This window comes from Microtus pennsylvanicus, unplaced genomic scaffold (genome assembly GCF_037038515.1).
Source record: "Microtus pennsylvanicus isolate mMicPen1 unplaced genomic scaffold, mMicPen1.hap1 Scaffold_47, whole genome shotgun sequence".
Lineage (NCBI taxonomy): Eukaryota > Metazoa > Chordata > Mammalia > Rodentia > Cricetidae > Microtus > Microtus pennsylvanicus.
In genome coordinates this window covers 423,536-448,544 of record NW_027460981.1, presented here as the reverse complement: position 1 = coordinate 448,544, position 25,009 = coordinate 423,536, and the positions used below count along the sequence as shown (strand labels likewise).

General features: G+C 43.1%; 1 long non-coding RNA gene across 2 annotated transcripts in view; it reads left to right on the top strand.

Moving 5' to 3' along the window:
* Positions 1-3,852: 3,852 nt before the first annotated feature.
* The window catches only part of LOC142842267 (uncharacterized), a 33,339-nt gene continuing 12,182 nt past the window's right edge, over positions 3,853-25,009 (top strand). Inside the window, exons 1-3 of one of the 2 annotated variants that reach the window (XR_012909255.1) lie at positions 3,853-3,956; positions 4,367-4,528; positions 16,690-16,849. This is a non-coding gene — a long non-coding RNA (uncharacterized LOC142842267). Of the gene's footprint in view, positions 3,957-4,366; positions 4,529-8,982; positions 9,074-16,689; positions 16,850-25,009 lie in introns of those variants that run through there. The other variant, XR_012909256.1, reaches the window with a different exon arrangement.

Below are 25,009 nucleotides of genomic sequence, written 5' to 3'. Positions count from 1 at the left end.
ACAAACGATATGTGTTCAGCCGTGCTGATTTTAATAACCACCCTGGCTCTGGTGCACACCCAACATTAAAATCACTTAAAAATGCCAATAATTTCTTCCACTATATATCAATCACAGTATAATCCTCTCTTCTGAGTAACTGGTCCTCTCTCAACAAACAACATGGCATGAATCCTTCATCGAGCTGTACTATATCCCGCAGCTTGCACGGAATTGCCCCAGAATCATCGAAGGCATCTGTGAGCAGAGGTGATTCAAATGGAGCTTTCCCATAACTAAATATCAGTGATCTCTCTAGGAAGTACAAACAACTATAAAACCCATGTGCAATATTGCAGTTACCCCAAATTTTAGCGATTGGCCATTAAACTCAGAAAACTTGAGGGACCCATCCATGGTTAATGAGTTCAGACTGGCAACAACAGGAACCCCATCTGTTACACAGGTCACATTCCCTGCAAAAACTTTCATTCCATTTCAAAGCAGAGGAGAAAAAGCATATGTGTTCAGCAGTGCTGTTTCTAATACACACCCTGGCTGTGGTGCACACCCAACAGTAATATCACTTAAAAGTGCCAATAATTTCTTCCACAATATATCAATCACAGTATGTCCTACTCTTCTGAGTCACTGGTCCTCTTTCAACACACAACATGGCATGATTCCTTCACCGAGCTGAAGCCTGCATGCATTGCCACATCAACATAGAAGGCATATGTGAGAAGAGTTCCATTCAAAAGGTTCTTTCCAAATAACTAAATCTCAATGATCTCTCAGAGAAGCGCAAATAACTCTAATACACATATGCGAATATTTCAGTTATATTAGTGATTGGCCATCAAACCCAGAAAAGTCAAGGGACCCATCCAAGGTCACTGAATTCGGCCTGGCAACACCAGAAACCGCATCTGATACACAGATCACACTACCTGCACAAAGTCTCATTCCATTGCCTTCAGCTCCTCAAAAACTCAATCAGTCCTCAGAATGAGTTCAATGCCCCTTAGTGCGAAGCAAAGTAGAGAACAAACGATATGTATTCAGAAGTGCTGTTTCTAATACACACCCTTGCGTTGGTGCACACCAACATAAAAATCACTTAAAAATGCCAATAATTTCTTCCACAATATATCAATCACAGTATGATGCACTTTTCTGAGTAATTGGTCCTCTTTCAACACACAACATGGCATGAGTCCTTCACCGAGCTATACTACATCCTGAAGCCTGCATGTGTTGCCACATAAACATAGAAGGCATTTGTGAGAAGAGTTCCATTCAAAAGGTGCCTTCCCATAACTAAATCTCAATGATCTCTCTGAGAAGACGAAATAACTGTAATTAATCCTTGTCAAACTATTACAGTTACCACATATTTTATTGATTGGCCATCAAACACAGAAATCTTAAGAGACCCATCCAAGGTCACTGAGTTTGGACTTGCAACACCAGGAATTCCATTTGATACGCAGATCACACCCAATGCACAAACTCTCATTCCATTGCCTTCAGCTCCTCAAAAACTCGTTCAGTCATCAGAATGAGTTCAATGCCCCTGAGTGCGAAGCAAAGCAGAAAACAAACGATATGTGTTCAGCCGTGCTGATTTTAACAACCACCCTGGCTCTGGAGCACACCCAACATTAAAATCACTTAAAAATGCCAATAATTTCTTCCACAATATAACACAGTATCATCTACTCCTCTGAGTCACTGGTCCTCTTTCAACTCACAACATGGCATGATTCCTTTATCGAGCTGTACTAAATCCTGCAGCTTGCAAGTAATTGCTACATAATCATCGAAGGCATCTGTGAGCAGAGGTCGATTCAAAAGGAGCTTGCCCATAAACTAAATCTCAGTGATCTTACTCTAGGAAGTACAAATAACTATAATACCCTTGTGCCAATATTGCAGTTACCCCAAATTTTAGCGTTTGGCCATCAAGCCCAGGAACCTTAAGGGACCCATCCAAGGTACTGAGTTCGGACTGGCACCACCCGGAACCCCATCTGATACACAGATCACATTCCCTGCAAAAACTTTCATTCCATTTAAAAGCAGAGGAGAAAAAAGCATATGTGTTCAGCAGTGCTGTTTCTAATACAAACCTTGGCTTTGGTGCACACCCAACAGTTAAATCACTTAAAAATGCCAATAATTTCTTCCACAATATATCAATCACAGTATGTCCTACTCTTCTGAGTCACTGGTCCTCTTTCAACACACAATATTGCATGATTCTTTTATCGAGCTGTACTATATTCTGCAGCTTGCAAGTAATTGCCAAATAATGATCGAAGGCATTTTTGAGAAGAGTTCGATTAGAAAGGAGCTTTCCCATAACTAAATCTCAATGATCTCTATAGGAAGCACAAATAACTATAATACCCATTTGCCAATATTGCAGTTACCCCAAATTTTAGCAATTGGCCATCAAAGCCAGAAAACTTAAGGGACCCATACAAGGTCACTGAGTTCGGACTGGCAACAACAGGAACCCCATCTGATACATAGATCACACTCAATGCACAAACTCACATTCCATTGCCTTCAGCACCTCAAAAACTTCCCGGGCCTCCTGTAGCCTGTTCCCGGTTCTGGACTACGTCTCCCATGATTCCATCCAGCGGCCATTTTGCCTGTAGTCCATGAATGTGCCGAAAGCACAGGGAACTCGATTTCTCATGATGCCCGGGCCCATGCCTTCGCAGTTTTTTCCTGCTAGCCGGCGGAAGTTCACAGAGGCAGCCTGTGGCAAAAAAAGCCGAAATATTAACAGAACAGTGGATAAACAGCGGAGAAAGCACCACCTGTGACCTGCAGCCGCCGCTGGAGCTGGTACAGGGAGCGGAGGGGGCGGAGGGCGAACTGGGTCACACATAGACAGACAAACACACTCCCACAATATTCCCTTACCTTGACTGAAACTGGCGACCTCCTCTGAGATCCACCTGCTTCTGCCTCCCGAGTGTTGGTATTTAAAGTGTGCATCACTACCACCTGGCTTCTAATTGCCCTATATAAGAAACAGCTGAAGTCACTTATCAGGGGTGAAAGCTGAAGAAAAAACACAAAACACAAACAAAATACTGCAGTTCCCTGTGCTGGTGGGTTGGAGGGAAGTTCATCTATTCCCGCGGAACTGAGGCATTGGGTCTTTTGACATGGTGGTGTCTATATGTCTAAAATACACATGCACAGGCAAGGCTCCCTCGGTTCCTCCTTCCCCAAACCCAAAACAAGAACCAAACGCCATTAGCATTAGTAAATATCTAGTTGGTGCACTTCAGAACAGCCTTTAAAGGACTCCAGAAACCGCATGGGTGGTGATTTGGGACGAGCACGGAAACATCATTGTGAATGATGCACAGGACTCCGTACCTCACTCTCTCTGTCCTTCAAACTTCATTTAAATGGAAGACCCCACATTCGAATGCCTAATCCAGAAGTCTCTTAGCTCTGCTATCTGGAACTGCCTGGCCTCGAACTCAAAGAGATACACCTGCCTCTGCCTCCTGAGTGCTGGGATTAAAGGCCTGCGCCACCACCACCCTGCTCTCTCTTGGGTACTAATCGCAGCTGGGGTCCGGGGGAGGGGTGTGGGTTCTCCCCGCAGCGTGTCCGCACGTGTGGGCACCCCGCCCCCACACCCCTCGTCGCGGAGGGGCGGCCACGCCACTCCCCGGGGCTCTTGGAGCCTGTTCCTGGTTCTGGACTACGTCTCCCATGATTCCCTGTGGCGGCCATTTTGCCTGTAGTCCATGAATGTGCAGAATGCAAAGGGAACTCGATTTCCCATGATGCCCGGGCCCCTGCCTTCCCAGCTTTTTTCCTGCTGGCCGGCAGAAGTTCACAGAGGCAGCCTGTGGCAAAAAAAAGCCGAAATATTAACAGAACAGCGGATAAACAGCGGAGAAAGCACCGCCTGTGACCTGCAGCCACCGCTGGAGCTGGTACGGGGCGCAGAGGGGGCGGAGGGTGAACAGGGTCACACGGTGCTGAGGGAGGGCGCGGGGCGGCGGCAGAGAGGCTCAGAGGGAGGAGCGGGGTCCATTAAAAAACCATCCTTTTAATGCTGCACAACATACCATGCCAGTGTCAAAACCCCATTAAGTCCTCTTGTGCCATAAAGATATACTTAGGGCGTGGCTAGAGCTGGGGCATCACTAGGGATGAGCGGTACCGGGGGGTGGGGTGTCTCCGGGGCCGGGGTGACCCGACACTCGGGGTCCATGGGGGACGCCGGGTGGCTGTGGTCTGGGGCGGGACGTGGGGTCCCTGCGGGTCATGTCCGGGTGGACTCAGTCTCCCATGATTCCCAGCCTGGAAGCCCAGCCTCCTTCCATCCTTCCTTCCTGCCCAGGAAATACAGACAGGCCACTCCCTCCAGGCTTGTACCTGGCTCCCGGTGAAGCAGAAAAAATGAGGAAAGAGGAGAAAAAATGAAGAAAAACCGCAGCTTCCCCCCTCTCCCCCCGCGGCAGCTGCCGCTCCTGAAGCTGCGATCACCGCAGGGGAATCCGAGGTACCGGTTCGGAGCTGGGAGAGGGGGAGGGGGCGGAGCATGGTTCCAGTGGCAGCGGGGCCGCTTTTCGCCGGTGTCCGGAACTGGGGCGACCGGGGCTGGCTCCCAGGACAGCACGGGGGGTGGGGGGGTGCGTGGGGCGTTTGGGGAAAGCGGGGGAGGGTAGCGAGGAGGCTGGTGGGAGGAGGGAGTTGCCAGCTGGTATTTCCCGCCAGCACAGGAGGGAGCAGCCAGCCAGTCAGACATCCATGGCGCGTCCGTCACCCAGGTCACACAGAGAGAGGCCTAGGGTACAAGCTGACGGTGCCCTGACACGCAGCAGAGCTCACGCCCAGACTTACAGAGGAGGTGTGGATCCCCCCTACCCCCATGCAGACACAGAACACTCAGGAGGCCCCCAGACTCTGCACAGACGAGCTCTGCCTCTGCTTCCAGCAGTTGCTGGATGAATGTTCTTTGGTGATATTTAAGTTATTCATCAGTCTGACTACAAGACAAGGCCAGCTCTGGTCCCCCCTCCTCTATTTCTTAGGGTCTTATCTGGGGTCATCCTTGTGGATTCCTAGGAATTTACTAGAGTCAGGTTTCTTGGTAACCCCATAATGGCTCCCTCAATCAATCTATCTCTTTCCTTGCTCTCATCTCTGACCTTCCTCCATCTCAATGATCTCATTTCCTCAAGCTTTTTTTCATGTGTTCTTGGATTCAGTTTGATGCATTTTGTTAATTATGTTTGCATCTTTGTTCATAAGTGAGAGTAGTTTGTAATTCTCTTTCTTTGTTCATTCTTTGTTTGGTTTTGGTATCATGTTAACTGTACTCATAAAAAGAGTTTGTCAATGCTCCTTCTGGTTCTATTATGGGGAACACTTTGAGGATTATAGGAAGTTCTGATAGAATTCTACGTTAAAACCATTTGTCTTTGGCATATTTTTGTGAGGCTTTTGATTAGAGCTTCTATTTCCTTACAGTTTATACATCTATTTAAATTGCTCACCTGTTCTTGATTTAATTTTGGTATATGGTACCTAACCAGAAAATTGTCCATTTCTTTTATGTTTTCTAATTTTGTGGAGGACAGGTTTTTGTAGTATTATCTAAGGATTCTTCTGGATTTCCTTAGTGTTATGTCCCCCTTTTCATTGATGATTGTGTTAATTTGGATGTTCTCCCAGTGCTTTTTTTATTAGTATGGATAAGGGTTTGTCTATCTTGCTGATTTTTCTCAATCTGCTTTTTGTCATTGATTGTATTTTTTAAATTGTTTCTATTTAATTTATTTTAGTCCTCAATTTGATTATTTCCTGTCTTCTGCTCCTTCTGGGCATGTCTGCTTTTTTGTTAAGTCACTAGTGTGAGCTTTCTGTCTGTGCTATGAACTTTCCTCTTAGTACTGCTTTCATAGTCTCCCATAGGTTTTGGTACATTGTGCCTTCATTTTTGTTGAATTTTAGGGAAGTCTTTAATTTATTTCTACCTTGACCCATGGGTGGGTGGTTCATTAGTTTATTGTTCAATTTCCACGAATTTGTAGGATTTCTGAGAGTATTGTTGTCTTAAGTTGTAACTTATTGAGATTTTATTTTGATAGACTCACCTTGCTCTGAGTATAAAGTGTCCTCCTGCATTAGATTATTTTGAAATCTAATGTTAGATATTAGGATAGCTATACACTTGCTTGTCTCTTAGGTCCATTTGATTGGAAAACCTTTTCCCAACCCTTTACTCTGAAGTAATGTCTGTCTTTGAGGTTGAGGTGTGTTTCTTGTATACAAAGAAGGCTGGATCTTGGTTTCCTATCCATTCTCTTAGCCTGTGTCTTTCTGTATTCAGTTCATTGATATTAAGAGTTATGGTGAGAGGACTTTTTTTGATCCAGTCTTTTTTGTAAACTTCTTCTACCTTTTTAGGAATATTTTTCTTTAATTTGGGAAAGTTTTCTTGTATGATTTTGTTGAATATATTTTCTTTGCCTTTCAGCTTGAGTTGTTCTCCTTCCATTCCTATTATCCTTAGGTTTGGTGTTTTTATGTTTTTCTAGATTTCCTAAAATTATTTTATCTAAATAATTATTTTCCTAAAATTATTTTATCCTAAAATTATTTTATCTAGCTTTCTTCAACCCCTGAGATTCTCTCTTCCATCTCTTCTATTCTAGTGGTTATACTTCCCTCTGTATAGTTTCTGTTCATTTATGCAGATTTTCCATATCCAGAGTTTCCCTTTTTTATTGCTTCTATTTTGGTCTTTAAGTCTTGAACCATTTTCTTCAACAGTTTGATTATTTTTAGGGGGTTTCTTTTTGGGATTTATTAATTTTTCCCAATTTTTTGTTGTTTTTTTCTCCATTAATTAAAGGAGTTTTTCATTTCACTTTAACGGTCTTTATCCTTTTCATAAACTTATATTTGAAATCATTTTCTTTTGCTTTTACTTGGTTAGGATGGTCAAGTCTCCCTGGTATGTGATCACTGGTTTCTGATGTTACCATGCGGCTTATTAGGTTGTTGGATAAATTCTTGCATTGGAGCCCATCTCTTCAATTGATGTTGGCAGTGTCTTTGCATCTTGGTCCAATTCTTACAGTGGCTGTCTGAGTCTTTGGTGACTGTTCTTGGTCTGCTCTGTGTCTCAGGGAGCCACTGTGGTCCCTTTAGCCTGCTCTCTTGCTCTGTTCTCCCGGGTTGCTCTCACGGCTAGAGTTCCTCTCTCAGTCCTCTCAGCAGAACCTCTTCTGCAGGCTGTTTAGATAACCCGCATCGGGTTAGTTAGGACTTCTTCTGGCGTCCTGGTCACTCACCTCTTGGTCCTCTCAGTATTGTAGCAAGCTGTATCTCTGAGTTCCACTGAAGTTGCAGGATAGGTGAATTTGGTTACAGGATGGTGTTTGTTGCTTGTGGGCATCCAGTGGATGGGAGTGGGTATTGGCCAGCCTACCTGCAGGAAACTCTCCTGTTGATTGTCTAGAGAAACTGAGGTAGTCAGAGTAGAGGTCCAGGGTTTTGCCTCACTACGGAGGGCCTAGAAAGTGTGTTTTGGGGGGCTGTTCACTCACCTCTTGGTTCTCTCTGTATTAGAGCAAGCTACTTTCAGAGGTTAGGGTTATCCTTGGGTGCCGAAAAACTCCATAAAATGAGCAATGAGTAGTGACACACCACAAACCATGCATTCAAGGATCTGTATAAAAACTGAACTTATTATTAAACCAAATTACTGTAGTTACAGTATTTCAAGGAAACTAGTACAACGAGGTAAAAGGGTGTGGTCCTGCCTAACATGACTGTATACCCTCAGAGAATGATGTAAGTTGTACTTGGTGTGCTCCTAATACAGATCCCTAGCCTCTGGAGCACATGACCATGAAGCTTGTTTCAACTTTTTAACTGTAATTTTTTGACATTTTAATTACATGATTTTCACAATTTCTGTCTTGTTTCTAACTGTTCCCATGGACCCTTTATTGTGTTCTAATCCATGGCCTCTTTTTAACAATTATTGTTTGAATGTGACCTGTGTTTGTTTGCAGGACCTCCCAGTTATGAAGTAAAGGGTTGGCTACACTGGACATTGAGTGTATATTGGAATGTGTACACATAGGACCCTGCACCTTGGAGGAAGAACAGGAAGTGCTCTGGGAGAATAGAAGATTTTATTAAACTACAAATTAGGGTCTTGTCTCACCATAGTGTGCAAGGACAAACCTGGAGGACTTTTGTTCTCTGAGATATTTGATCTCTGTTCACCAGTAGGTTAACTGGTAATGTCTTGAAGCCCAGATGGGTCATCATCCTAGGTAATGAAGGACTCTACTTGATAATCAGGAGCACTGATACCTTACTGGTTTTTTAAAGGATTCTCTTTTTCTGCTGAAGGGAGCACCAGGAAGAACAGGTTGGCTGAATTGTTAGCTGCTTAGAAAGCAATGGACCATGAACCATACAGGTTCTGTTAGTTTGTGTGGTGATCTGGGTAGTGGCCCTTGGCCTCTGATTTTATTTTTTTATTTTCGAGACTGGGTTTCTCCGTAGCTTTTTGGTTCCTCTCTTGGAACTAGCTCCTGGAGGAGGCTGGCCTCGAACTCACAGAGATACACCTGCCTCTGCCTCCTGAGTGCTGGGATTAAAGGCCTGTGCCACCACCACCCTGCTCTCTCTTGGGTACTAATCGTGGCTGGGGTCCGGGGGAGGGGCGTGGGTTCTCCCCGCAGCGTGTCCGCACGTGTGGGTGCCCTACCCCCACACCCCTCGTCGTGGAGGGACGGCCGCGCCACTCCCCGTGGCTCTTGGAGCCTGTTCCTGGTTCTGGACTACGTCTCCCATGATTCCCTGTGGCGGCCATTTTGCCTGTAGTCCGTGAATGTGCAGAATGCAAAGGGAACTCGATTTCCCATGATGCCCGGGCCCCTGCCTTCCCAGCTTTTTTCCTGCTGGCCGGCAGAAGTTCACAGAGGCAGCCTGTGGCAAAAAAAAAGCCGAAATATTAACAGAACAGTGGATAAACAGCAGAGAAAGCACCACCTGTGACCTGCAGCCGCCGCTGGAGCTGGTACGGGGTGCGGAGGGGGCGGAGGGTGAACAGGGTCACACGGTGCTGAGGGAGGGCGCAGGGTGGGGGCAGAGGCAGAGAGGCCGGGAGGGTGGAGGGAAGGCCCAGAGGGAGGAGCGGGGTCCACTAAAAAACCATCCTTTTAATGCTGCACAACATACCATGCCAGTGTCAAAACCCCATTAAGTCCTGTTGTGCCATAAAGGTATACTTAGGGCGTGGCTAGAGGTGGGGTGTCGCTAGGGATGAGCGGTACCGGGGGTGGGGTGTCTCCAGGGCTGGGGAGGGGCCGTGGTGACCCAGCACTCGGGGTCCATGGGGGACGCCGGGTGGCTGTGGTTCGGGGCGGGACGTGGGGTCCCCGCGGGTCATGTCTGGGCCCGTGGATGCTCTCCCGGCTCGTGGAGGGCGGCCCTGCCGCTCTCCGACCCCCCACAGGGGGGTTCGGGACCCGGTTCCCGGTCCGGTACTACGTCTCCCATGATTCTGGGGAACACTTTAAGGAGTATAGGAAGTTCTGATAAAATTCTGCATTAAAACCATTTGTCCCTGGTATATTTTTGTTTGTGAGGCTTTTTATGATAGCTTCTATTTCTTTATAGTTTATAGGTCTACTTAAATTGTTCACCTGGTCTTGATTTAATTTTGGTATATGGTACCTAACCAGAAAAATGTCCATTTCTTTTATGTTTTCTAATTTTTTGGAGTCAGGCTTTTGTAGTATGATCTAAGGATTCTCTGGATTTCCTTGATGTCTGTTGTCTTTTATCCCTTTTCATTTCTGACTGTGTTAATTTGGATTTTCTATCTCTGCTTTTTTATTAGTTTGCGTAAGAGTTTGGATAAGTGTTTCTCCACTTTCTTTATGTGCCATGAACTTTCTTCTTAGCACTGCTTTCATAGTGTCCCATAGGTTTGTGTACTTGGTGGCTTCATTTTTGTTTAATTTTAGGAAGTCTTTAATTTCTTTCTTATTTCTTTTTTGACCCAGGAGTGGTTCAATAGTTTACTTTTCAATTTCCATGAATTTGTATGATTTCTCATAGTATTGTTGTTAATTTCTAACTTTAAACCTGGTGATCCAATAAGACACATAGGGTTCCTCCAATTTTTTCATATCTGCAGATGTTTGATTTGCTATGGAGTATGTGGTCATTCTTAGAGAAGGTTCTGAGGTGCTGAGAAGAAGGTATAATTTTGCGTTTAGGTGAAATGTTCTGTACATGTCTGTTAATTCCTTTTCATCTATGCCATCTGTTAGTTTCCTTATTTCTCTGTGAATTTTTTGTCTGGTAGACCAAACTAACATTGTGGTTAGTGGAATGTAGAAGTCTCCTACTAGCAGTGTGCGGATTTTGATGTATGTTTTAAGCTTTAGTAATGTTTCTTTCTTTCTTTCTTTCTTTCTTTCTTTCTTTCTTTCTTTCTTTTTTTGGTTTTTTGAGACAGGGTTTCTCTGTGGTTTTGGAGCCTGTCCTGGAACTAGCTCTTGTAGACCAGGCTGGTCTCGAACTCACAGAGATCTGCCTGCCTCTGCCTCCCGAGTGCTAGGATTAAAGGCGTGCGCCACCACCGCCCGGCTAGTAATGTTTCTTTTACATATGTGAGTGCTCTTGTATTAGGGGCATAAATGTTAAGGATTGAGACTTCAGTTTGATAGATTTATCTTGTTATGAGTATAAACTGTCTTTCTTCATCTCTTCTTATTTATTTCATTTTGAAATCTAATGTTAGATATTAGAATAGCTACACCTTTTTTTTAGGTGCAATTAATCGGAAAACCTTTTCCTAATCCTTTACTCTGAGGAAATGTCTGTCTTTGAGGTTGAGGTGTGTTTCTTGTATACAGCAGAAAGCTGGCTCTTGTTTTCCTATCCATTTTCTTAGCCTGGGTCCTTTTATAGGTGAGTTGGGACCATTGATATTAAGTGCTATTAATGTCCAGTGATTGTTAATACCTGTTCTGTTTCATTGAGAGTGGTTGTGTGTTTCCCTTCCTTTGGTTTTGCTGATGTGAGGTTATCTGTTGCTTGATTATTTTGTGTGTGAAGTGAGCTTCCTTGGGTTGGGGTTTTCCTTCTAGTACTTTCTGTAATGCTGGGTTTGTGCAAATCTGGTTTTGTCATGGATTATCTTGTTTCCTCCATCGATGGTGATGGAAACGTTTGCTGGGTATAGATATCTGTGCTTGCATCTGTGGTCTGCACCAGGGCCTTCTTGCTTTCTTGGTTTCCATTGAGAAGTCAGGTGTCATTCTGATAGGTCTACCTTTATATGTTACTTGACCTTTTCCCTTTGCTGCTCATAATATTCTGTCTTTAGTCTATATGTTTTGTGTTTTAATTATTATATGGTGAGTGGACTTTATTTTTATCCAGTCTATCTTGTGTTCTGTAAGCTTCTTCGATCTTTGTAGGGCTATCTTTCCTTAAGTTTGTATCATTTTGTTTAATGTGTTTTCTTTGAGCTGGAGTTCTCCTTCTATCCCTATCATTCTTAGGTTTTGAGTTTTGATGTTTTCCCAGATTTACTGGATGTTTTGTGTTAAGAATTTGTTAGATTTAATGTTTTCTTTGGCTGATGAATTTATTTCATATAGCTATGTTCAACCCCTGAGATTCTCTCTTCCATCTTTTCTATTCTGTTGATGCAATTCTTACAGTGGCTGTCTGAGTCTCTGGGAACTGTTCTTGGTCTGCTCTGTGTCTCATGCTCTCTTGCTCTGTTCTCCTGGGTTGCTCTCACAGCTTGTGCTTTAGAGTTCTGCTCTTCCAGAGGTCCTGAGTTCAATTCCCAGCAAACACGTGGTGGCTCACAACCATCTGAGAAGAGATCTGGTGCCCTCCTCTGGCATGTTAGTATAAATGGAGGCAGAAAGTTGTATACATAATAAATTAATCTTTAAAAAAAATAAAGAGGGAAACTGACAATAAAATACTTTAAAAGAAGGTTGACCATTTAACTTCTGAACAGGTTGTTAGTGGTAGTTAAGATGACTATAGTGATTAAGAATGTTAATAGGTATTTGATAAACCGATCTAGGTTTGGGTCTGAGTGTACATATCATATAGAAAATTCTATAATTGATCATGTGACGAATAGGGCTACAGGTAAGAAAACGATTGAGAAAAGGTCAAATTTTAGGCTTAGTGAGAGTTTAACAGCTCTTGCATGCTTTCTGGGTAAATAAGGATATTTATATCCTATCTTCAGATTCACAGTCTGGTATTTTTTTAAACTATATTAATATAGTGTGGAGCCCATAATTAGCTTAGGGTTAATAGTAAGTAGGACGAGAGGTAAAATATGGATAGCTATGAGTGTCGATTCTCGTGTGTGTGAAGGTTGTAAGTTATTTATATGGTTGGTTAGTTTACCCCGTTGTGTGGTGACAATTATGTAGATCGAGTAAAGGGAGGTAACAAGGATGTTTGTTCCTAGTAGAATAATGGATGGATTTGATCAAGAGAATAAGGAGATTGTAATTATTAGTTCTCCAATTCAATTGATTGTTGGTGGTAGGGCAAGATTAGCTAAGCTTGCTATGATTCATCATGTGGCCATTAGAGGGAATCCTATTTGTAGACCTCGGGCTATGATTATTGTTGGACTATGGATGCGTTCATAGTTTGTGTTTGCTAGAAAGAACAATAGGGAGGATGTTAAACCATGGGCAATTATTAATGCTGTAGCTTCCATAAAACTTCCTGGGGTTTGGATTATGATGGCGGCCATGACTAGGGCCATTTGGCTGTCTGAAGAATAAGGGATGAGCGATTTTAGGTCCATTTGTCGGAGGCAGATGGAGCTGGTTATAATTATTCCTCATAGTGACAATAGGATAAAAGGACAGGCTATATATCTAGTTACTGGGTCTAGAATTGTAGAGATTCGTATGCCATATCCCCCTAGCTTTAGTAGAATTGCTGTGAGGATCATAGATCCTGCAATGGGGGCCTCGACATGGGCTTTAGGGAGTCCTAGGTGGACTCCATATGGGGTAGTTTAACTATAATTATATAATTATATAATAATACAAGCTAGTCATAGGATGATATTAGACCATGTTTGGTTGATTGGTGAGGAGCTTTTTACTGTTATTAGGGTAAGATTTAATGTTCCTGTTGAGTTTTGAATGCAGATTAAGGCAATTACTAGGGTGATGGATCCTACTAAGGTGTAAAATAAGAAGTAAATCCCTGCGTTAAGCCGTTCTGTTTGGTTCCCTCATCGTGTCATAATAATAAGGGTTGGAATGAGGGTGGCTTCAAATGGGACATAGAATATGATGAGTTCATTGGCAGAGAATGTCATGATAAGTAGAGTTTGGAGGTACACTAGTAGGGAAATGTTTAGTTTTTTGATATGATTTTAGCTGGCCAGGAGTATTCGTGGAAGTTGTCTGGTTGTTAGGACTAGAAGTGGGACAGATAAGGGTTCTGCGGAGAATATGGTAGAGAAGCTCAGGCTGTTTTCGTCGTTTTGTCATAAAAGGTTAATAGAGACAAGGTTAATTAGAAGGCTATAGGTTGTCACCATTGATCCATACTTTTTTGTCACTTGAAAGTCAGGTTAGGGGTAATAGTATGAATGATAGGAAAAATAATTTTTAGCATTGTAGAAGGTTTAGGTTATGTACGAAATCAGAGCCATAGGTGTTTGAAATTTTTGCTAATAGGGCTAGCCCTACAGCTGCCTCACAGGCAGCAAATACTAAGATAAGATAATGATGGGGATTGGGAATATAATTATGGAGTGTGTGTTTAAGGGTATGATAAATAAGGATAATATTATACCTTCTAGGCAGAGGAGGGTAGATAGTAGGTGCAATTGGAATATAAGGGTTCCTAGGAAAGAAAAAGTAAAGGACAGGGTAATGTTAAGTACGGCAGGTGTCATTTTTGGTAATTATGATATCATCATAATCTAATGAGTCGATATCATTAATGTCAATGAAACTAATTACCAGTTATTCTGTTCATTCTAAGCCTTTTTGTGTCCACTCATAAGCTAGGCCGAGGGCTAGGATTGTGATGAGGATAAATGAGGGAAATTGTATCGCTCAGGGTAATGGAAGGAGTTAATGCGATTTCAAGATCGAAGAGTAGGAAGGTGATCGCTACTAGAAAGAATTTCATTGAGAAGGGTAGTCGAGCTGAGCTTATAGGGTCAAATCTGCATTCCTATGGGTTGGCTTTTTCAGTATAGATGTTAAAGTGAGTAAGTCAGAAGGCTACGGGAATTAGGGTTATGGCTAGGTTGATGTTTACTAGTAAGATAAGTATTATGTTAATTACTTTCTTTTAGGTTGCACTAGAACTAACTGATTGAAGTCAGATGCACTGATTATACTAAGAAAGTATGATCCTCATCAATAATCAGATACATATAGGAATAATCATGCTACATCTACGAAGTGTCAATATCGTGCTGCTGCTTCGAAGCCAGAGTGGTGTTTAGATGTGAAGTGGTATTTTAATTGTCGTGGGAGACAAATAATTAGGAAGGTGGAGCCAATGATGATGTGGAGGCCATGGAATCCAGTTGCCATGAAGAATGTGGATCCGTAAATTCCATCTGACATAGAGAATGGTGTTTTGAAATATTCTGAGGCTTGTAGAATGGTGACATAGACTCCCAGTATGATTGTGATAAATAGGGCTTGGTGTGTGTTATTTCGTTTGCCTTCTATTAGGCTGTGGTGGGCTCATGTGATAGATACTCCTGATGCTCGTAAGACTGATGTGTTTAGGAGTGGAACTTCTAGAGGGTTAAGAGGTGTAATTCCTGTTGGTGGCCAGCAGCCCCCGAGGTCATGGGTTGGGGCTAGGCTTGAGTGATGGAATGCTCAGAAGAAACCTGCAAAGAGAAACACTTCCGGAGATGATAAATAGGATTGTTCCGTAGTGTAGGCCTTTTTGTACAATAGGTGTGTGATGTCCTTGATAAGTGCCTCCTCGGATTACATCACGTCATCACTGATATATAGTGAGTGAATTACCTAGGAGTCCTAGTGATAGAAGGATAGCTGAACTGTAGTGGAATCATATAACTAAACCTGAGGTTAGCAGTAGGGCAGAGAAGGGCTTGGGTTTACTATATGGAAAGGACGAGTTTGGTGGGTCATTAGGTGTTATCATGTAGGTAGAGGCTTACTAGTAAGGCAAATACGTAAGCTTGAATTACGGCTACGGCAAACTCTAGGATAGTAAAAAGGGCTAAAATGATGAATGTGATTGTAGCTGTTGGTGGGCTAATGCTGTGAGAACTACTGTAGCACCATTGATTAAGTGAATTAATAAGTGACCTGCGGTGATGTTAGCTAGGGCTATGGGTTAGATGAATAAGCTGGTGGTTTCAATAATGATTAATATAGGAATGAGGGAGATAGTGGTACCTTGGGGTAGGAAGTGGGCTAACGAGGCTTTTGGTTTATGGCGGAAGATGAGGATTACGGCTCCATCTCATATTGGGATTGCTATTCCTAAATTTGTTGATAATTGTGTTGTTGGGGTGAATGTGTGTGGTAAGAGTCCTAGAAGGTTAGTTGAGCCAATAAATATAATTAAGGATACTAGTAGGAGTGATCGTGTGCGTCCTTTGGGTGAGTGGATTAGCATTATTTAATAATGAGTTTGAGTAATTGTTGAAATGAGTGGAAGCGGTTTGAGACCAGTCGTTTGGAAGAAGTTATAAAGTATTGATGGGAGTATAATAATAAGTACGACAATTATTGTAGGGGTAATGAAAAAGGCGAATAAATTTTCATTCATTTTGATTCTCGCGGATTGTTTTTTTTAACATTTATTTATTTATTTATTTATTATGCACACAATATTCTGCCTGTGTGTATGTATGCCTGCAGGCCAGAAGAGGGCACCAGACCCCATTACTGATGGTTGTGAGCCACCGTGTGGATGCCGGAACTCGAAATCAGGACCTTTGGAAGAGCAGGCAATGCTCTTAACCTCTGAGCCATCTCTCCAGCCCTTTTTTTTTTATTTTTTATTTATTTATTTTTTTTGCTTGCTTTTATAAGTCTAATTGACTTGACTTGATGGAGTTTGTGGGACGTTGTGAAGTGAGATTTTTAGCTGTATACGAATGAACAGTGTGATTGTCGTTGACAGGACCGTAATAAATCATGTGGATGTATCCAGTTGTGGCATTCACTATGGAGACTAACTATCTCTAACTTTAACTTAAAAGGTGAACGCTCTAAGCTTCATAATGTAATTAGATTATTGATAAAGATCAATCTTCAATATCATTTGTGGCCCATTGTTTTTACTGTGAGGGCTAGGTTGTTAATTTCGTCTATTATGTACAAGATTTGTAAGGAAGGCAGGGCAATTAGAATCAGGATTATGGCGGGTAAGAGGGTTCAGATCGTCTCTACTTCTTGGGTGTCATACTGGTAGTATGAGTTAGTTCTGTTGTCTTTATGAGATTACTGATATCTAGTACTAAAAACACCATTCTAAGTGTCTGGTCATGAAAATTTATTAATTCTTCTACAATAGGTGAAGAAGCATCTTTTTAAAATTATTTATTTATTTATTTTATTTATTTATTATGTAAAAAGTATTCTGTCTGTGTGTATGTCTGCACTCCAGAAGCGGGCACCAGACCTCATTACAGATGGTTTGTGAGCCACCATGGGGTTGCCGGGAATTGAACTCAGGACCTTTGGAAGAGCAGGCAATGCTCTTAACCTCTGAGCCATCTCTTCAGCCCCAATGAGGAGGAAGCATCTTGTAAGCCTACTTGGAATGGGTAAGCCATATAAGATAGATAGAGTTTAGTCTATAAATTAACTTTGACAAAGTTATGTAATTTATTTACTAATATCTCATTGAGAAAGACATAGAGGCTATGGTGCTGGCTTGAAACCAGTTTTAGGGGAGTCGAATCCTTCCTTTCTTATTTTACCTTAACGAAGGTTGTCTCTTATTGTGGCCAATGTAAAGTAAGCTCGTGTGTCTACGTCAGGTCCTACTGTGAACAATAAATCCTAGGAATCCCATAGATATTATAGCTCAGACTATTCCTATGTATCCGAATGGTTCTTTTTTGCCTGAGTAGTAGGTTACGATATGGGAGATGATGCCAAAGCCAGGGAGAATAAGAATATGTACCTCTGGGTGCCCAAAGAATCAGAACAGGGGTTGATAGAGGATGGGGTCGCCCCCTCCATCTGGGTCGCAGAGAGTGGTATTTAGATTACGGTCTGTAAGAAGTATTGTAATTCCTGCGGCTAGAATAGGGAGGGAAAGGAGTAGAAGGACAGCAGTGATTAGGACGGATCAGATGAATAAGGATCAAACTAGTTCAAACTGGATAAAACCAGTGTAGACGGGTTAAAAACGGGATCAAACTGGATCAGACCTGTTCAAACTGTTTCAAACTGGATCAAACCAGTGTAGACCGCTTATTGTGTCATCGCTGGTGGTTTCATATTGATGATTGTATAGTAATGAAGTTAATTGCCCCAAGAATTGAGGGCACACCTGCTATTTGTAGTGAAAAAAATGGTTAGGTCAACTGATGCCCCAGCATGTGCTAATGGAATGTAAAAACAGTTCAGCCTGTTCCTGTGCTGGCTTCTACTATTGCTGATGCCAGTAAGAGGAGAAACGATGGGGGTAAAAGTCAGAAACTTATATCGTTTATTCGTGGGCATGCTATATTTGGGGCTCCGATTGTACGTGGGACAAGTCAGTTGCCGAAGCCACCGATTGTCATTGGCATAACTATGAATGAAATTATTATGAATGCATGGTTTGGAAGCCAACCCTAACCCTAACCCTAACTCTAAACGAACCCTAACCCTAAATCTAACCCTAAACCCTAACCCTAACCCAAAACCTAACTCTAACCCTAACCCTAACACTTATTGCAATACAGATCCACATTTACAAGATGATACCTGTCTTAACCCAAACGCTAACCTTAACCGTAACACTAAGCCTAACCCTAACCCCTAACCCTAAGCCTAACCCTAACCCTTACCCAAATCCAAACCCTAACACTAACCCTAACCCCTAACGGTAACCCAACCCTAACCCTAATCCTAAACCTAACACAAACCTAAACTGTAACCATAACCGTGACCCTAACCCTAATCCAAACCCTAACCCTAACCCTAACCCCAAAAGTGAACACAACCCTGACCCTAACCTAAACCTAACGCTAACCCTAACCTTAACCGTCACCATAACCCTAACCCTACACCTATACAAACCCTAACCCTAAACCTAACACTAAAGCTAACCCTAACCCTAATTCTAAACATAATCCCCAACCCTAACCCAACCCTAAGCATAACTCTAACCCTAAACTTAACCCTAACTCTAACCAGAACCCTAAACCTAACCCTAAAGCTAACCCTAACCCAACCCTAACCCTACTCATAACCCCTAACCCTAACCCTAACCCTACCCTTAATCCAAACCCTAACCCTAATCATAACACCTAAACCTAAACCTAACCCAACCACTAACCCTAACACTAACCCTAAAACTAAACCTATCCCTAAAGCAAACCATAACCCGTAACCCTAACCCAATCATAACCCTAACTCTAACCCAAACCCTAAACATAACCCCTAACCCTAACAAAAAACCTAAGAGTAAATCTTAACCTAAACCTAAACCTAGCCCTAACCATAACCCTAACCCTAACTCTAACACTAATGCTAACCCTAATCCTAACACTAACCCTAACCCTAATCCTAACCCAACACTAACCCTAACTCTAACCCTACACCTACCCCTAACCCTACCCCTAAACCTAACCCTAACCCTAAACCTAAACCTATCCCTAAAGCGAACCGTAACCCGTAACCCTAACCCAATCATAACCCTAATTCTAACCCTAAACCTAACTCTAACCCTAATGCTAACCCTAATCCTAACACTAACCCCAACCCCAACCCTAACCCAACCATAACTCTAACCCTACCCCTACCCCTAACCCTAGCCCTAACACTAACGCAAACCCTAACCCTAATGCTAACCCTAATCCTAACACAAACACTAACCCTAACCCTAACTGAACCCTAACCATAACTCTAACCCTACAGCTACCCCTACCCCTAACACTAACGCTAACCCTAACCCTAACCTTAACCCTAACCCCTAACCCTAACCCTACCCCAAACCCTTACACTAACCCTAATTCTAACCCTAATTCTAACCCTAATCCTAACACTAACCCTAAACCTAACCCTACCCCTACCCCTAACCCTAACCCTAACCCTAACCCTAACCCATACCAACCCTACCCAAACCTAACCCTAACCCTAAAGCTAACCCTAAACCTAACACCTAACCCTAACCCAACCCTAACCCTAACCATAAACCTCACCGTAACCCTAACCCTAACTCTAACCCTAAACCTAAACCTACCCCTACCCCTACCCCTAACCCAAACCCTAACCCTAACCCTAACACTTATTGCAATACAGATCCGCATTTACAAGATGATATCTGCCTTAACCCAAACCATAACCTTAACCCGAAGCCTATCCCTAACATTAACACCTAACCCTAACCCTAACCCTAACCCTTACACAAATCCAAACCCTAACCCTAACCCTAACCCCTAACGGTAACCCAAACCTAACCCTAATCCGAAACCTAACACTAAACCTAACTTTAACCGTAACCCTAACCCTAACCCTACCCCTAATATAAACCCTAACCCTAACACTAACCAAACTCTAACCCAACCCCTAACCCTAACTCTAACCCTAACCCTAACACTAAAAATAATCCCTAACCCTAAGCCAACCCTAAGCCTAATTCTAACCCTAACCTTAACCCTAACACTAACCCTAACCCTAAACCCTATCCCTAAACCAACCCTAACCCTAACTCTAACCCTAACCCTAAACCTAACCCTACCCCTACCCCAACCCCTATCCCTAACCCCTAACCCTAACGCAACGCTATCCCTAACTCTAACCATAACCCTAACTGTAACACTAGCCCTAAACCTAAGCCAACCCTAACCCTAACCGAAACCTAAGCCTAAATATTACCCTAACCCTAACCCTAACCCTACTCCTAATACAAACGCTAACCCTAAACCTAACCTTAAAGCTAACCCTAAACCATATTCTAAACATAATCCCCAACCCTAACCAAACCCTAAGCATAACTCTAACCCTAACGTTAACCCTAACTCTAACCCTAACCCTAAACCAAACCCTAAATTTAACCATAACCCAACCCTAACCCTAAACATAACCCCTAACCCTAACCCTAATCCTACCCCTAATCCAAACCCTAACCCTAACCATAACACTTAACCTAACCCTAACCCAACCCCAAACCCTAACCCTAACCCAAAACCTATCCCTAACCCTAACCCTAACACTTATTGCAATACAGATCCACATTTACAAGATGATAGCTGCCTTAACCCAAACCCAAACCTTAACCATAACCCTAAGCCTAAGCCTAACCCCTAAGCCTAACCCTAACCCTAAATCTAACCCTAACCATAACCTTAACCCTAACACTTACCCTATACCTAACCCTAACCCTAACCCTAAGCACTGACCCTAAACTAACCCTAAAGCTAACTCTAACCCTATCCCTAACACTAACCCCTAACCCGAACCCTAACCCAATACCTAACCCTAACCCTAACCCCTAAACCTAACCCTAACCCTAACTCTAACCCCTAAACCTAACTCAACCATAAGCCTGACTCTAACCATAACCATAACCCTAACTCTAACACTAACCCTAAACCTAACCCCTAACCCTCACCCAACAATAACCCTAACGAAAACTCTAATCCTACCCCTAACTTTAACAATAACCCTAAACCTAACCACTAACGCTAACCCAATTATAACCCTAACCCTACCCCAAACCCTAACACTACCCCTAACCCTAGCCCTGAAGCTAACACAAACCCTACCCCTAACGCTAACCCTAACCCTTACCCTAACCCTCACTGCAATACAGATCCACATTTACAAGATGAAAGCTACCTTATCCCAAACTCTAACCTTAACCGTAACCCTAACCCTAACCCCTAACCCTAACCCTAACCCTAACCCTAACCCTAAACCTAAAACTAACCATAACCCTAACCCTAAACCTTACCCTAACCCTACCCCTAACCCTAACCCTAACTGAACCCTAACACTAACTCTAACCTAACACTAACCCTAACCCTTACCCCTAACCACAACACAACCCTAACCCTAACTCTAACCCAACCCCTAACCCTAACTCTAACCCTAACTCTAACACTAAAAATAATCCCTAACCCTAACCCAACCCTAAGCCTAACTCTAACCCTAACCTTAACCCTAACACTAACCCTAACCCTAACCTTAACCCTATCCCTAAACCAGCCCTAACCATAACTCTAACCCTAACCCTAATATTAAACCTAACCCTAACCTTCACCCTAAACATAGCCCCTAACTCTAACCCTAACCCAGCCCCTAACCGTAACCCTAACCATAACCCTAATCCTACTCATAACCCTACCCTGAAACCTAAAACTAACTCTAACCCTAAACGAAAACCTAACCCTAACCCTAAAGGTAACCCTACCCCTACCCGTACCCCTATCCCTAAAACCTAACCCTAAAGCAACCCTATCCCTAACTCTAACCATAAGCCTATCCCTAACACTAGCCCTAACCCTAAGCCAACCCTAACCCTAACCCTAACCGAACCCTAACCGTAAATTCAACCCTAAACCTAACACAAAACCTAAACCTAACCATAACCCCTAACCCGAAGCGAACACTAACACTAACCCTAACTCTATATGAACCCTAACCCTAAATCTAACCCTAAGCCCTAACCCTAACCCTAAACATAATCCCTAACCCTAACCCAACCCTAAGACTAAATCTAGCCCTAACCTTAACCCTAACCCTAACCCTAAACCCTATCCCTAAACCAAACCTAACCCTAACTCTAACCCTAACCCTAACCCTAACATTAACCCTAACCCTAACATTAACCCTAACCCTACCCCTAAGTCTAACCCTAACCCAGCCCCTAACCGTAACCCTAACCCTAACCCTGCACATAATCCTACACTGAAACCTAAAACTAACCCTAACCCTAACTGTAAACCTAACCTTAACACTAAACCTACCCCTACCGCTACCCCTACCCCTAACCCTAATTCTAACCCCTAACCCTAACCCACCCTATCCCTCACTCTAACCATAACCCTAATCCTAACACTAGCCCTAACCCTAAGCCAATCCTAACCCAAACCGAACCCTAACCCTAAATCTAACCCTAACCCTGACTCTAACCCTAAACCTAACCCTAACCATAACCATAACCCCTAACCCGAAACCAACCCTAACCCTACACTAACCGAACCCTAAGCAAAAACCTAACCCTAAACCAAAACCTAACCCTAACACTTATTGTAATACAGATCCACATTTGCAAGATGATAGCAGCCTTAACACAAACCCTAACCTTAACCGTAACCCTAAGCCTAACTCTAATCCTAAACCCTAACCCTAACCCTAACCCTAACCGTTACCCAAATACAAACCCTAACCCTAACCCTAACCCCTAACGGTAACCCAACCCTAACCCTAATCCTAAACTAACCCTAACCCTAACCTTAACCGTTACCCTAACTGTAACCCTAACCCTACCCCTAATCCAAAACTTAACCCTAAACCTAACCCCTAACGTTAACCCAACCCTAATCCTAAACTAAACATAACCTTAACCATCACTCTAACCCTAACCCTAACCCTACCCCTAATAAAAACCCTAACCCTAACCCTAACACTAAACCTAACACTAAAGCTAACCCTAATGATAATTCTAAACATAATCCCCAATCCTAACCCAACCCTAAGCCTAACTTTAACCCTAACCTTAACCCTAACTCTAACCCTAAAGTAACCCTAACCCAACCCTAACCCTAATCATAACCCTTAACCATAACCCTACCCCTACCCCTAATCCAAACCCTAACCATAACCATAACCCCTAAACCTAACCCTAACCCAACCCCAAACCATAACCCTAACCCTAACCCTAAACCTATCCCTAAAGCTAACCGTAACCCGTAACCCTAACCCAATCCTAACCCTAACTCTAACCCTAAACATAAACCCTAACCCTAACCCAAACCTAACAGTAACTCTAACCCTAAAAATAACCCTATCCATAACCCTCCCCCTAACCCTAACTCTAAACCTACCCCTACCCCTAACCCTCCCCCTAACCCTAACTCTAACCCTACCTCTACCCCTAAACCTAAACCTAGCCCTACCCCTAACCAACCCTAACCTTAACTCTAATCCTACCCCTACGCCTAACCCTACCCGTAAACCTAACCCTACCCATAACCATAACCCTAACCCAAACCCTACCCCTAACACTACCCCTAACCATAACCATAAACCTAACCCCTAACACTAACCCAAACATAAACCTAACTCTAACCCTAAAACTAACCCTAACACTAACCCTACCACTAACTCTAAACCAAACCCTAACCGTAACCCTAACCCTAACCCTGAACCTAACCCTACACCTAACAATAACCATAACGCTAACCCTAATCCTAACACTAACCCTAACCTTAACCCTAACACTAACTGAACCTTAATCCTAACTCTAACCCTACTCCTAACTCTACCCCAAACCGTAACACTAACCCATACCCTAACCCTAACCCATAACCCTAACCCTAACACTAACCGTAACTCTAACCCTAATGCTAACCCTAATCCTAACACAAACACTAACCCTAAACCTAACCCTAACCCTAACCCTCATTCTAAACCTAACCCCTAACCCAACCGTAACCCAAACCAAACACTAACCCTAAACCTAACAATAACCCTAAAAACTAACCCAAACCCAACCCCAACCATAACCCTAAACCTCACCGTAACCCTAACCCTAACCGTAACCCTAAACCTAAAACTACCCCTACCCCTACCCCTAACCCAAACCTAACCCTAACCCTAACCCTAAATCTAACCATACCCCTAAACCTAACCCTAACCCTAAATTTAACCCCTAACCAAACCCTAACCCTAACGCAAACCCTAAACCTACCCCTACAGTGAACCCTAACCCAAACCCTAACCATAAACATAACCCCTAACCCTAACCCTAACCAAAACCCTAAGCATAACCCTATCCCTAACCCTAACACTAACACTAACAATAATGCTAACCCTAACTGTAACCCTAACCCTGACCCCTAACCCTAACCAAACCCTAAAACTAATTCTAACACTACCACTAACCCTAAACCAACCCCTAACCCTAACCCTAAACCTAACCCCTAACCCTAACCCAAACCTAATCCTAACGATAACACTAACCATAAACCTAACCCCAACCATGATCCCAAACCAACCCCTAACCCTAACCCTAACCCTACCCCTAACACTACCGTACCCCTAAACCTAACCCTAACCTAACCCGAACCCTAACCCTACCCGTAACCCTAAACCTAACCTTAACCCTATCTCTAACCCTGACGCTAACCCTAAATCTAACCCTAACACATAACCCTAACCCAACCCTAAAACTAACTCTAACCCTAACCCTAACCCTAATCCTAACCCTAACACTAACCCTACCACTAACCCTAACCCCTAACCCTAACCCTAATCCTAAATCTAACCCTAAACCTAACAGTAAACCTAACCCTAACCCTGCCCCTAACCCTAACCATAACCCTACCTCCAACGCAAACCCTAACCCTAACCACTAACCCTAACCCTACACCTAACTCTAACACTAACCCTAACCCTAACGCTAAACCAAACCCTAACCGTAACACTACCCCTAACCCTAACAGAAGCTGACCTTAACTCTAATCATACCACTACACCTACCCCTAACCCTACCCGTAACCCTATCCCTAACCCTACCCCTAACCCTAACCCTTACCCCTAAC